At 47.8% G+C, this 14,206-nt stretch overlaps 1 pseudogene; it reads right to left on the bottom strand.

Moving 5' to 3' along the window:
- LOC141157738 (meiotic recombination protein DMC1/LIM15 homolog) overlaps positions 1–1,881 on the bottom strand; it is a 199,207-nt pseudogene extending 197,326 nt beyond the window's left edge.
- Positions 1,882–14,206: the final 12,325 nt, after the last annotated feature.

Raw genomic sequence — 14,206 nt, 5'->3', positions numbered from 1 at the left:
GATGGTTCCCTCTTTTATATCTTCCTAACAAGTGCTCCCCTGAACTTCTTCCTCCACCCACACCCACTACATGGTTCCCCCTCACTTGGTTCCCCTCCACTCCAGCCAGGGACCCGGGACTGTGCTCTCCCTTAGGAGCAATCTCGCCCTGCCCTACTGAAGTGGATGTGTTGGATGCAGGTGTTAGGGTCCCGGGCAGCACTCTATCCTTACCTGAGAGTGGGATACCACACCTCTGGGTGAGATGCAGTACCTCTGTGGCGACTGAACCATCAGGGGCGCCACACATGACTGTACCCCCCTTCTACAAGGGGCCACTGGACCCACTGAGATCTAATGTTAAGAATTGAAAACAGGCTCTTCACAATTATTAATGCATATGCTGATAATCAAAGTCAAGCCCAATTCTTACTTGACCTAATAGACAAAGCACTTCCCATAGTCTAGGGTACAGTGATTCTATGTGGAGATCTCAATTTAACATTAGACCTCACCTTAGATAACTTATCAGGTAAAGCATCCCTATGCCACTCAACTAACAAAAAAGAAAAACGTGCTTTTCTTCAGTTACAATTCTGTTATGTATGGCGTCTCACGCACCCGACTGTCAAAGGTAAAGTCGTGGTAGCCCCTTACAAGAAGAGCTAATTTGGATTGAGATACAAATTATCTCCAAATCTGCCATCTTTGGTACAAATTAAATAAATAAAATAAAATAAATACGATGCATCGGAGAAAAGAAAATAACACACAGCCACTGTCTGAGTGTACAATTCTTGTCTGCCCTCAGATCCCAAGCAACAAGTATTTTATTACACCCTCAGAAGAAAGGGGATGACTACGTGCCTTTCCTAACACAGAAAGTATTTTAATTGGAAATCACTATGTCGTAAATTCTGGAAACTGATGCAGATGTCCTTGAATTAAACTAGCTCTGTCCAATTAACTATGCACTGGAAAAAAAAAACAGAGGAAAGCTGTAACAGAAAGACAGCTCTATATAACATACAATGCCCCGTGTTAATGCTTTTATGAATAACACTTATAAAGCTAATATTAAAATATTAAATTATCAAATATATATGGGTAGATTTAATTGTTTAAAATAATAATCAAATTAAGGTATAAATATTTACCATAACAATTCCTTCCTTTTTATTATTTACAGACAATTTATCCATCAGCTACTTCCCCATGCTATGTGAACCTGGAGGGGACAGATCCCGTTCACCGACGGATACCTTGTTTAAATGTCATCATATGTGTTTACTGGAGGAGCACTGTGATATTTTGCTGAAGTGTTAACTGACGGGCTATGATGTCTTATCTTGCACATCTCTCTATATAGTGATGTCATAACAAATATACCAGATCTAGCTGTTATATTCATTAGCAGTACCAACATTTATGTAATGAAAGGGTAAATAAATATACTCTTATTCCCTATCCCCATTTCCACTATATGAGGTCTACCATTACGTCTGGGGTGGTTGTCTGCAGCTCATTTGTATAGAGAATATTTGGGGACAGCATTTATATCTAGGTCACCATGCAGAAGTATGAATGCAGCAGGCATAAGGCATGCTAAGGTGCGGGTTCCCTCTGCACCTGAGAAAAGCCATTTATAGGCCTGGTGACCACATACTAGATATAAATCCTTAGGGAATATGCAGGGTATGATATCAATTGGTCTCCCAAGACAATGTATATAAGTCAAAAGTCCTTGCATCGGAGGTTTGGCACACCAAGTTCGGTTGTTTGGAAAACCAACCTCATTCCTTCAGCATGTCTTAGACTCAGAAGGGTAATTAAATGGGTCAAGTCGTTCACAAGTCTGGGCAGAATCTGTAAGCCAGAACTCACTATTGTCCAAAACTCCATGGTTATTTTTCTGAAAAAGTCTATCATCATGAATCATAGAAGTGCTCTCACACCTTTCCTAGTCCTCGGAGTGTGGGCATCGCAGGCTTTACTGGAATCTCACCTACTGGAAACTTCTTAACCCTGTGTGTTATAAATTTACCTTGTACTAGGTCCAGCTCATATCAATGTTTTAAGCTACCCATAAGATTTATCTGTAACCATGGACTCTCCACCCACCTCACAATCTTGGCCAATACCACATGGCTGCTAGTGAGGTTTCCTCCAGCGTAACCGGAAGTATCAAAAGTCTCTTCATGGAAACAGCTATAGTTGAAAGCCTCATATGGGGTTAGGGTCACTGCGAGATATGACATAGTATTACAGGATATTGGGCTATGGGTGCATATTCAGCAGTTCTTAGGACAGTCTTTAGAGTCCATATCTCGCAGCAGGACTTGGTGATACTTATCAGTTTGTTGTCCCAGTCCTCTTTTAGTACTTCATTGAGAGTTAGGGCAAGGGATGCAATTGCCATCAGCATGGTCCAAAGGGGCAGGGTCATCATCTTTGCTGCTGCCGGGGATCAGGACCTTTTTCACTGGATGGCGTTGATCCAAGCATCTTTGCCTTGGAGCTTGACAGAAGTGGCAGGGGTCAGTAGTATGTGAAATGGCTCACTGTATCTGGGTTCCAGTGGTCTCCTCATATATGTCTCTTGACCATGACCCAGTCTCCTGGTACCAATGTGTGTTTGTGCCGGTTATACAGTTGGGGTCTGGGATAGAGGAAAGAACACGTTTATGAGTAACAGTCAAATGTTTGTGCAACTCCAAGACATATTCAGTGAGGGAACTGTAGGAGGCCTGCAGCCGCTGAGGGAAATACAACCCTGTCTTAGTATTTCAAACAGTGACAGCTTCTCTCTACCCCTTGGGGTGGTCCTCACTGAATATAATGCAATGGGCATATAATCTACCCAGGACAAGTGTGCTTCCTCCATGCACTTCTAGATTTTTAATTTCAGAGTGCCATTAAGGCGTTCCACCTTCCCACTACTTTGTGAGTGATAGGGAACATGGAAAACCTGTTTTATCCCCAGAGTGGCCATGATCTGTTTCATCAGTTCTGCAGTGAAGTGCGTGCCTCTGTCACTCTCTATGGTTTGGGCACCCCATATCTACAAGCCACCTCACTTATCATTTTTTCTTTTGTGTTCGTTTTGGTCACGGCCAAAGCTTCAGGTAACCAAGAGAAGAGATTGATGCATACCAGGATGTATTCATAAGTACCCACCTTAGGTAGCTGTATGTAGTCCACCTGCAGTGTCTGAAACGGGTAATCTGCTTTTGGTGTGCATTTTGTGGGACTCAAATAGGTCTACCGGGGTTATGGTTAACACAAACGAGACATACTTTGTAGGCGCATTCGGGAACCCTGGGGAGCACCAGTTTTGTAGCACCACTGCACACATAACACCCTTTGAGTTGTTCACAGGGGGAATGTGCTAGGGCAGCCATCATGGGGAACAGGCAGCGTGGGAGGCAAATCAAGGTGTTTACCTGCCTTACCCCTGACTCTGACTGTAGAGCACCCGCTTTGGCCCATGCGTTCTGTTCGTGTGGGGGAGCCTGGGTCTGAAAGACCTGCAGTAGTTCACGATCAACGGCCACTGGGGCTGGTGCGGTGACAGTCTCCTTTGTTAAAAGGGTGCTTTCCACACTTTTGGTCACTGAGTTCCCGAGCAGGGCCGTGTCTGCTATGGCCAATATTCAAGTCAAAGGTAGTCGTGCTGCTTCCTTAGCTGCCTGGTTGACAAAGGCAATCCCTACTGCAAAGGGAGTTTGTTCAGTGTGTGTGCTGATAGATGCCCTTCAGGGAAGGGTGAGTGCTGTGAGTAGCTGTTCTACTGCCTCATAGGTTAGCCAGCAGAGGCCAGAAAATTACAGCTCCGCCAAATGGCGCCAAAGTCATGTGCAACGCTTTTAAACATATCTCGAGTCTGAAAATGCATTAATCTCTTTTTCCAGATTGCATGCTGCAGTGGGTACCTTCAGCTCAGACTCTGGTGTAGAGCAGCTGGAGGAGAGTGGTTCATGTATTACTGCCTTACCATTGTGGACTGCTGCATACCCTGTGATGAACCGTCCTTGATCGTTGTTCCAAGCTCTGGAATCATCTACAAAATACTCAGTAGAGGGGTTAGTGAGTGGTACAACAGTGATATTTAACAAGCCCTATGTTTCTGCCTCCATCAATGCCGGACAGTCATGATCATGTGTCAGTGTCAAACTGAACTTCCTCATCTACTAGTTTAAAGGGGCAGGTTTTGGATCAGTCCCTCCCTCTCCTCCACCCTGATATTCTCCTCCCTTTTCTATATCCACTGGTAGTCATGTAGCTGGATTTAGAACATTACAGCATTTAATAGTTATATGGGGGGATATTAACCCCTTTACAACCCAAGGTGGTTTGCACGTTAATGACCAGGCCAATTTTTACAATTCTGACCACTGTCATTTTATGAGGTGATTACTCTGGAATGCTTCAACGGATCCCCCTGATTCTGAGAATGTTTTTTCGTGACATATTGTACTTCATGATTGTGGTAAAATTTCTTCGATATCACTTGCGTTTATTTGTGAAAAAAACAGAAATTTGGCAAAAATTTTTCAATTTTCAAAATTTGAATTTTTATGCCCTTAAATCAAAGAGATATGTCACACAAGATAGTTAATAAATAACATTTCCCACATGTCTACTTTATATCAGTACAATCTTGGAACCAATTTTTTTTTTTTATTAGGGAGCTATAAGGGTTAAAAGTTGACCAGCGATTTCTCATTTTTCCAACAAAATTTACAAAACCATTTTTTTAGGGACCACATCACATTTGCAGTCACTTTGAGAGGTCTTTATGACAGAAAATACCCAAAAGTGACACCATTCTAAAAAGTGCACCCCTCAAGATGCTCAAAACCACATTCAAGAACTTTATTAACCCTTCAGGTGCTTCACAGGAATTTTTGGAATGTGGAAGAAAAAAATTAACATTTAACTTTTTTCACAAAAATTTTATTTTAGACCCAATTTTCATTATTTTTGCAGGGGTAATGTAGCACCCTGAGGATTCGGCTGCTACAGGGGTATTACACCTCAAGCCAGAGGTGTGGTATTCCACTCCCGGGTAAGGATGGAGTGTGGAACTGAGCTCAGTAGGCTGCATGCACTACACACATCCCATTTTCGGGGAGCAGACCGATGGTACTCCCACTAGAGAAATGTGCAGGTACAACAGAGTCTGTTCCTGGCTGGAGTGAGAGGGGGGTGGAACATCCCAGTAGTGTAGGGGCAGATAGGGGGAGCAGTCTGGGTAAAGCTAGGAGCTCATTGGGTGCTGGTCACCTGAGCTCACACATAGAGGGAGTATATAAGGTGGGCACCATCTTAGATCAGGGTCTTTGCAGAGGAGTCTTTTGTAGAAGGCTGGTCAGTCTGTCAGTCTTTTGCAGAGCAGTGGAGGAAAGCAGAGGAGCAGAGCAGCCCCAAGGCCAAGAGTGAGAGAGGATAAAGAAAGACCCAGAGGGGGAGAAAGAAGGAACTCCAAGAGCCCAAATTAGACCAGAGGGTGAAGAGTTGGCAACAGGGTACCGGATCCCAAGCTGGCGGAGGCTACAGCACACCTTAGCCAGGAACCGGAGGCCGTGGGCAGAATCTGCCACGGCCACCCACTATATCCACCCGGAAGGCAGACCACGCATAGGGTCAGGGAACCCAGAGACAAGGGTTCACCAACAAGAGGCCCGAGGGAGCCGGACTTAGGTGGATCCCTGGTGGGGAAGGCCAGAGACGAGGACAGGACAGAAAGGGAGCTCAGAACCACGCTCCAGAACTACTTGGGGGTTGGCCGAGTCCAGGACCTGGTGGACGCAGCACGGCTCGGGTGGTCACTTAAGGCCGGAGTGACCGGTTCAAGAACAGCAGTAAGTAAACAAACCCTGAACTGCACAACCCGACTCTGACTCTCAATACCATCTTCACTGCACTTCCACAACCACCATCCTCTGCACCTGACCCCCTGAGGCTATACCCCTCCCGTTGGGGGTTATACTACCTGGGCTGCACAAACACCATCAGCCTCAGCGGACCCTGCTGCAGCGGCGGCCGAGGTGACCGCAATTCAACGGGTGGCGTAGTCGACATAAAGAACTTTAGTAACATCAGTAAGGACTGCCACACACTGAGCTTGACACCCTGGGCACGGACCGGGTCACAGCCACTCGGAGACTACAACCCCCATCTGATCCGGCTCCGGGTATCCCCCAAACAACACTAGCCCAGGGGGCGCGTCAACTTTGGCGTAGTCGGCAGGATTACGTGCCCGCAACAACCGGGTACTGCGTGCCTGAAGAAAAGTACACCGTTACCTCAAAAAGAAGTCTCCCGCCGGTTCCGGAGGGTCCCCGCCATCGGGCCCCATCACAGGTCGTTTCTCGCCGGTTGTCCGCCATTTGCAGCTTTTTCCCACCATCCATGGAGTTTCCCGCCACTGGGAGACGATTCCCGCCATTTCCAGAGATTTCCCGCCTTGGAAGAGCGGACGCCATTATGGGCGTGCCAGAGGGTGGCAAAAGGCCACCTCCCATCGTGGGCCAGGTCGAAGAATGGCGCCAAAAGCGGAAACCGCGCCCACCAACAGAGACTGTGATGCTGGAAGTGTCCATCAGCGTGAGAGAACTGCCCCTGGAACTGACAATCACGAAGTTGCCCCGGGACCACCCTCAATGTGGGCGGAGACAGAAGAATAGAACAAAGATGGGTGTCGCTTGGAGCAGTCTGGAGAGAGCGCACCCGGAGACAAGACGTCTGGAAGAGTGTGCAGAGAAAGCACACCCGGAGATGGAGGGAGAGCCAGGCAGCACCGACCCAGCGGTCAGGAGCCTGATGCGGGCCGCCACTCCAGGCAGCACCGACCCAGTGGTCAGGAGCCTGTTGCAGGTCGCCACTCCAGAAGGCCTGCTGGAGATCCTAACACAGCTCCCCCGAGACCGGGAGTGTGCACAGACCGCGCTGGAGGGCCTCGCACGGAGGATGGCCCGGGTGCAACGAGAGACGTTGGCGGAGTGGAGCCGAGAGATGGCCCAGCAGACCGAGACTCGTCAGCGGAGCACGCCACCCGAGATGAGGAGACAGACCACCTCTGAGGATGGCGCAGGAGGACTGAAGGCCGGAGACGGCGCCGAGAAGGGAGCCGAACGAATGGAGGCAGGTAAAGGGGACGTCACTACCCCGAGCCGGGAAACCGCATGCCTGCCCCAGCTCCCCGTCGCAGAGCCCGAAGTACCCCCTGCCGTGCCCGTCGCTGCAACGTCACCGCCGCAGACTAGGCCTCAAACGGAAGCCGCGACCCCTGTGACGTCACACGCCTCGACCCCGAGCGTGGCCAAGCAGGAAGTACCATCGGCCTGGTCGCAAGGCCTAGTACCCCCGGGCGCCGCAATACCAACAGCGCCCCCTACCTCCGCGGAGCCCCCGGCCTGGTCGCAGGGCCCAGTAACACAGGGCGCCGCCGTTCTAACGGTGCCCTTTACTTTCAAGGTGCCCCAGGCCTGGTCGCAAGGCCTGGTTAACCCGGGCGCCGCTACCACCACTGCGCTCATAAAAACAAGAGTACCGCACCTGGGTGAGGACCTGTTCGCCCAGCATACGTGCCCGGATGGGCAGCCCTTCGTATGGCCCCAGGAATACATCCAGCTGGAGCTGCAAAAAGCAAGGGCCATGTGCGAACCCCTGATCCCGGCTCCAAAGCCCATGAAGAGGATCTCGCCCCCGCTAGAAGAGACCCAGTTTGAGTGGGATCCCATCGGAGAAGACCTCATGGGGTTCACTCAGGAGACTCGGGAAGCCGCAGCGGAGCGTGCAGAGTGCTGCCGCCAGCAGCTCGAGGTCTTTGAGAGGGAGCGGAGAGAGAGGCGGGTCCGGGAACAACAAGCCCAAATAAGGAGCGCGGAGCAGAAGAGCCGGACCAGGAGAGACCCCCGTGCAGCGCATGGTCCCCGTACCATCGGGACTGTGATAAAGTTCAATCTGCAGCATGGGTGGGGTTTCATCAGGGATCACCGCACCCCAGGCGACGTCTTCGTGACCAGGAGAGACGTTGAGTCCCACCTACCGGAGGGACACAGAGGTCGTGACCTGTATTTAGGGGACGAGGTCACCTTCACCCGGCACAAGTGTGCCAAAGGACCCTACGCCCTCCATGTGCATCGCCTGACGGAGGAGGAGCTGCGGTGTGAGGAGGAGCAAGAGGACCCGGACGGGTCTGAAACTGAAACTGTCCACAAAGAAAGAGCAGGAGGACGCCGTCGTTGAGTACGGTAGTGAAGAGACTGTATAAAGTTACCCGGCAGGGTATAAGAACTGTTACTTAGTTAAAATATAGTCCCCGTTGGGACCAGCCAAAAATTGAACTGAATCCCGTGTGTCCCTATTCCCACTGACCGAGGACTGAGAGCGGTCATTCCTTTCCTAATACCTGGCCGAGGACTGAGAGCGGCCATATCCCCTTGCATATAGTTGCGCTTCCTAAAGCGCCCCCTACCGGTTTTATAGGGAACTGTTTTATTCCAAAAGAGACTGTCGCACTTTACCCGGTCACAAGTTGCACCGTGACCGGAGGTACCAGAAGACAAGAATGTTTATATGAAAAGTTTATTGCTGCTGATGATGTATATGATGTATATGATGTTTTATATGTTTATGAGAAAAATTTTATGTTTTGGATGTTATGTTTATATCTTACAGCCCGAGGACGTGCTGTGATTTACCAGGGGGGAATGTAGCACCCTGAGGATTCGGCTGCTACAGGGGTATTACACCTCAAGCCAGAGGTGTGGTATTCCACTCCCGGGTAAGGATGGAGTGTGGAACTGAGCTCAGTAGGCTGCATGCACTACACACATCCCATTTCCGGGGAGCAGACCGATGGTACTCCCACTAGAGAAATGTGCAGGTACAACAGAGTCTGTTCCTGGCTGGAGTGAGAGGGGGGTGGAACATCCCAGTAGTGTAGGGGCAGATAGGGGGAGCAGTCTGGGTAAAGCTAGGAGCTCATTGGGTGCTGGTCACCTGAGCTCACACATAGAGGGAGTATATAAGGTGGGCACCATCTTAGATCAGGGTCTTTGCAGAGGAGTCTTTTGTAGAAGGCTGGTCAGTCTGTCAGTCTTTTGCAGAGCAGTGGAGGAAAGCAGAGGAGCAGAGCAGCCCCAAGGCCAAGAGTGAGAGAGGAGAAAGAAAGACCCAGAGGGGGAGAAAGAAGGAACTCCAAGAGCCCAAATTAGACCAGAGGGTGAAGAGTTGGCAACAGGGTACCGGATCCCAAGCTGGCGGAGGCTACAGCACACCTTAGCCAGGAACCGGAGGCCGTGGGCAGAATCTGCCACGGCCACCCACTATATCCACCCGGAAGGCAGACCACGCATAGGGTCAGGGAACCCAGAGACAAGGGTTCACCAACAAGAGGCCCGAGGGAGCCGGACTTAGGTGGATCCCTGGTGGGGAAGGCCAGAGACGAGGACAGGACAGAAAGGGAGCTCAGAACCACGCTCCAGAACTACTTGGGGGTTGGCCGAGTCCAGGACCTGGTGGACGCAGCACGGCTCGGGTGGTCACTTAAGGCCGGAGTGACCGGTTCAAGAACAGCAGTAAGTAAACAAACCCTGAACTGCACAACCCGACTCTGACTCTCATTACCATCTTCACTGCACTTCCACAACCACCATCCTCTGCACCTGACCCCCTGAGGCTATACCCCTCCCGTTGGGGGTTATACTACCTGGGCTGCACAAACACCATCAGCCTCAGCGGACCCTGCTGCAGCGGCGGCCGAGGTGACCGCAATTCAACGGGTGGCGTAGTCGACATAAAGAACTTTAGTAACATCAGTAAGGACTGCCACACACTGAGCTTGACACCCTGGGCACGGACCGGGTCACAGCCACTCGGAGACTACAACCCCCATCTGATCCGGCTCCGGGTATCCCCCAAACAACACTAGCCCAGGGGGCGCGTCAGTAACAGGAAAAAATGGACCCCAAAATTTGTTGTGCAATTTCCCCTGAGCACACAGATACCCCATATGTGGGGAAAAAACACTGTTTGGGCGCACGGCAGGGTTCGGAAAGGAAGAAGCGCCATTTGACTTTTTGAATGTAAAATTTGCTTGAATAATTAGCGGACGCCATGTTGCGTTTGGAGAGCCCCTGATGTGCCTAAACAGTGGAAGCCCCCCACAAGTGACACCATCTTGGAAACTAGACCCCTCAGGGAACTTATCTAGATGTGTGGTGAGCACCTTGAACCCCCAGGTGCTTCACAGAAGTTTATAACATTGAGCCGTAAAAATAAAATTTTCACATTTTTCCCACAAAAATGTTTTTCAGCCCCCAATTTTGCATTTTCATAATGATAACAGGAGAAATTGCACCACGCAGTTTGTTGTGCAATTTCTCCTGAGTAAACAGATACCCCATATGTGGGGGAAAAACACTGCTTGGGCATACGGCAGGGTTCGGAAGGGAAGGAGCCCCATTTGACTTTTTGAATGTAAAATTTGCTTGAATAATTAGCGGATGAGCCTCTGATGTGCCTAAACAGTGGAAACCCCCCACAAGTGACACCATTTTGGAAACTAGACAGGGAACTTATCTAGATGTGTAGTGAGCACCCTTAACCCCCAGGTGGTTCACAGAGTTTTAAAACATGGAGCCATGAAAATAAAAAAATCTAACTTTTTCCACAAAAATTATGTTTTAGCCCCAATTTTTTATTTTCACAAGGGTAAGAGGAGAAAATGGAAATCAAAAACTTTTGTGTAATGTCTCCTGAGTACGCCAATATCCCATATGTGGGGAAAATACAGTGTTTGGGCGCACGGTAGAGTTCAGAAGGGAAGGAGCACTGTGTGACTTTTTGAACGCAAAATTGGCTGGTATCGAGAGCGGACGCCATGTCACGTTTGGAGAGCCCCTGATGTGCCTAAATAGTGGAAACCCCACACAAGTGACCCATTTTGGAAACTACACCCCTCAAGGATTTTATCAAGGGGTGTAGTGAACATTTTGAACCCAGAGGTATGACACAGAATTTGATAACATTAGGTCATCACATTGAATAAGTTGTCATTAGTCTTGAGCGCAAGTGCTCACTACTTGAGTTTGCATAGGGTACTCAGGTATGCACCATGTATTACGGGTGCTCGAGTGACCTGTTCCAGTACCCGGCCGCATGTTTCACGGATATTAGACACCCAAAAAAAACATGCGGTGATCGCTCGTGCATCGTGGGCAATTCCCGCGAGTTTTTTTTGGCCACGAAGCATATGGGGTGGAGACTCGAGAATGTCACTCGAGCACCCGCAATACTCAGTGCATACCCGAGCACCCGATGCAAACTCAAGTAGAGAGCACTTGCGCTCAACACTAGTCGCCATATTGTCATCTTTTCTTTTTTAACTTTTGAAAAAAATCCCAACCCTAACCCTAGCCCAACCCTAACCATAGCCCAACCTTAACCCCAACCCTAACCCCAACCCTAACCCTAGCCCAACCCTAACCCCAACCCTAACCGTAGCACAACCCTAACCCTAGAGTTTATTTTTTACACCGTTCCTTGTGTGGTATGAGTGATTAGACGACTTTATTCTTTGGGTCGGTGCGATTACAGTGATACTAGAATCATATGGGGTTTTTATGATTGACAGCTGTCACACACTAAAAGACGCATTTTTTTGTAAAATCTAGTTTTTGCATCGCCATATTTTGAGCGCTATAATTTTTCCATATTTTGGCCGACAGAGTTATGTGATGGCTTGTTTTTTGCGGGATGAGTTGACGTTTTTATTGGTGCCATTTTCAGGCATGTGACATTTTTTGATCGCTTTCTATTCCGATTTTTGGTAGGCAGGAATTGTTTTTTCTTTTTAAATTTTTATGCTGTTCCGCATGTGGTAAAATTGGTAAGGTAGCTTAATTTTTCGGGTCAGTACGTTTACAGCGATACCACATTTATATCATTTTTCTATGTTTAGGCGCTTTTACACAATAAAAGCTATTTTATAGAAAAAATATTTTTTTGCATAGCTTTATTCTGAGAGCTAGAACTTTTTTTATTTTTTGGCTGATGGAGCTGTATGACAGCTTGTTTTTTGCAGGACAAGATGACGTTTTCAGCGGTACCATTTTTATTTATATTAGTTGTTTTGATCGCGTGTTATTCCATTTTTTGTATGGTGATAAAGCATTGTTTTTTGCTTTGTTTTTTATTTATTTTTTTACCATGTTCACTGAAAGGGCTAACTAGTGGGACAATTTTATAGGTCAGGTCGTTCAGGATGCGGCGATACCAAATATGTGTACTTTTATTGTTTTGTTTTGTTTTTTCATAATAATATTTACTGATGGGTACATTATATTTTATTTGGTGGATTATTTTTTTTATTTTATTTTTTTATATTTTTACAATTTTTTATTTTTTTTTTCACTTTCTGATACTTTTTTTTACTTTTATACTTTGTCCCACTATGGGACTTTCACTTTTTAATTCTGATCGCCTACATAGCATAGGGATGGAGCACCATCCCTGTGCTATACAGGCTGTCAGCACTGCAGATGCAGAAGATACTTTGGTCATGCACTGCGCATGATCAAAATATCTTCCTGCTGTCTGGTGACTCGGATGTTGTCATGACGACATCGGGTTGTCATGGCAACATCCGGGAAGCAGCGGCAGACAGCGCTGGAGGCCGGGAGAGGAGGTGAGTATTGCGTTCACCTCCCCTTGCACCCGAAATGCTGAGATCGACTTCGATAGGTCACATGATCCTAACCTCGCTCTCCATAAAGTAGAATCCCTTGAGCTGGCCCAACTTGCCCGTTCCTCGGCAATACTTTGAGATCTAGTAGCAGCTCAACAAGAAGCTAACAAACTAATAGAATTGGCATACAGAAGCTCCCTCTAAATTTGCTGTTGCAAATATATGCTAAAATGCTGGTGAATAGGTTACAGGCTCTGCTAGCTAAAAATATATACTTGCATCAGGTGTGGTTACTCCATGAAAGCCCTGATATTAAAGGAATCACCATAGGGCAGACAGAATACAAATGCATGGCGTTCGCGGACGATGTTCTGCTATATATTACCCAACCCACATCCATTCCCTCAGTTATGGCTGAAATAGATCACTTTGGCACCTGGTCGAATTTTATGGTCAATACATCCAAATCTGAAGCGTAAACATTTCCTTTTCCAGTGATACACAGGCGTTTATCCAATCTAATTTTTCCTTTGCCTGGCCAAATCACGGAATAAAATATCTGGGAATTCAAATTCATAGAGATCTCTCCCAATAATTCAAGCTCAACTTTAAACCCCTACTGGAAAAAATCAATAGAGATTAGTGATGAGCGAGTATGCCTCATTAAACCTTTCGGCGTGCTGTATTTTGGCGTGCTCGGTATTTCATTCATTGTCGCCAGATGTTGGAGGTGTGGAGTGGGAGAGGGGACGATGACGCACATTTGGTGGGAGTGTCCTACAATAAAGAATTTTTGGATACAAGTGGTCCTTCTTCTCAAGAGGATAACTGGCCTAACCGTCCCTAATTCACCTGAGGCACTATTTCTTCTAATGTTATCAATAAAGCAAAGATGGCATCTGCAAGGAGTTTGTATGTTCTCCCCGTGTTTTCGTGGGGACATACTGATAGGGAATTTAGATTGTGAGCCCCAATGGGGACAGTGATGTTAATGTATGTAAAGCGCTGCAGAATATGTTGGTACTATATAAAAACAAAGATTATTATTATTCCCTAAAGGTAAAATATTACAAGATGTAACCTGGACAGCTAGAAAAGTGGGCTGAAGAGGCAACATGCAGACCGGACATGGGAGTTTTAATTAAAGAGGTTATCCACTACTATGGAGAATACTCCAATATATTTAAACAGTAGAAATAAGTTTTTTTGTAAATACCTTCTGCTGTGCGTCTTGCCTGTGAGTGGCGCTATTGCTGACCGCTCACCAGGCATCACATGACTCGGCTTCAGCTGGCTCTGGCATCCGCTGATGTCATGTCTAGTAATGGCTGCAGCCGGGCGTAACTCAGTGACGCGCTCCCCGCTGATTGATGGGCTCTGGGCAGGGTTTCACAGCACGTCAAATCCCAGCATCCACCACGCGCTTTCCCTCTGCTCTGCATTCATTGGGAAAGCGAGCGGTGGATGCTGGGCTGTACTTGACCCCCTGGACAATGCGCAAGCGCGGCTTAAACCTGCACATTGTGCAAG

The sequence above is a fragment of the Phyllobates terribilis genome, unplaced genomic scaffold, assembly GCF_046119375.1.
Source record: "Phyllobates terribilis strain yellow unplaced genomic scaffold, ASM4611937v1 Scaffold_8__6_contigs__length_399053987, whole genome shotgun sequence".
In the NCBI taxonomy this organism is placed as follows: Eukaryota; Metazoa; Chordata; class Amphibia; order Anura; family Dendrobatidae; genus Phyllobates; species Phyllobates terribilis.
The sequence above is the reverse complement of the archived record's forward strand: the minus strand, read 5'-3'. Positions and strand labels throughout refer to the sequence as shown.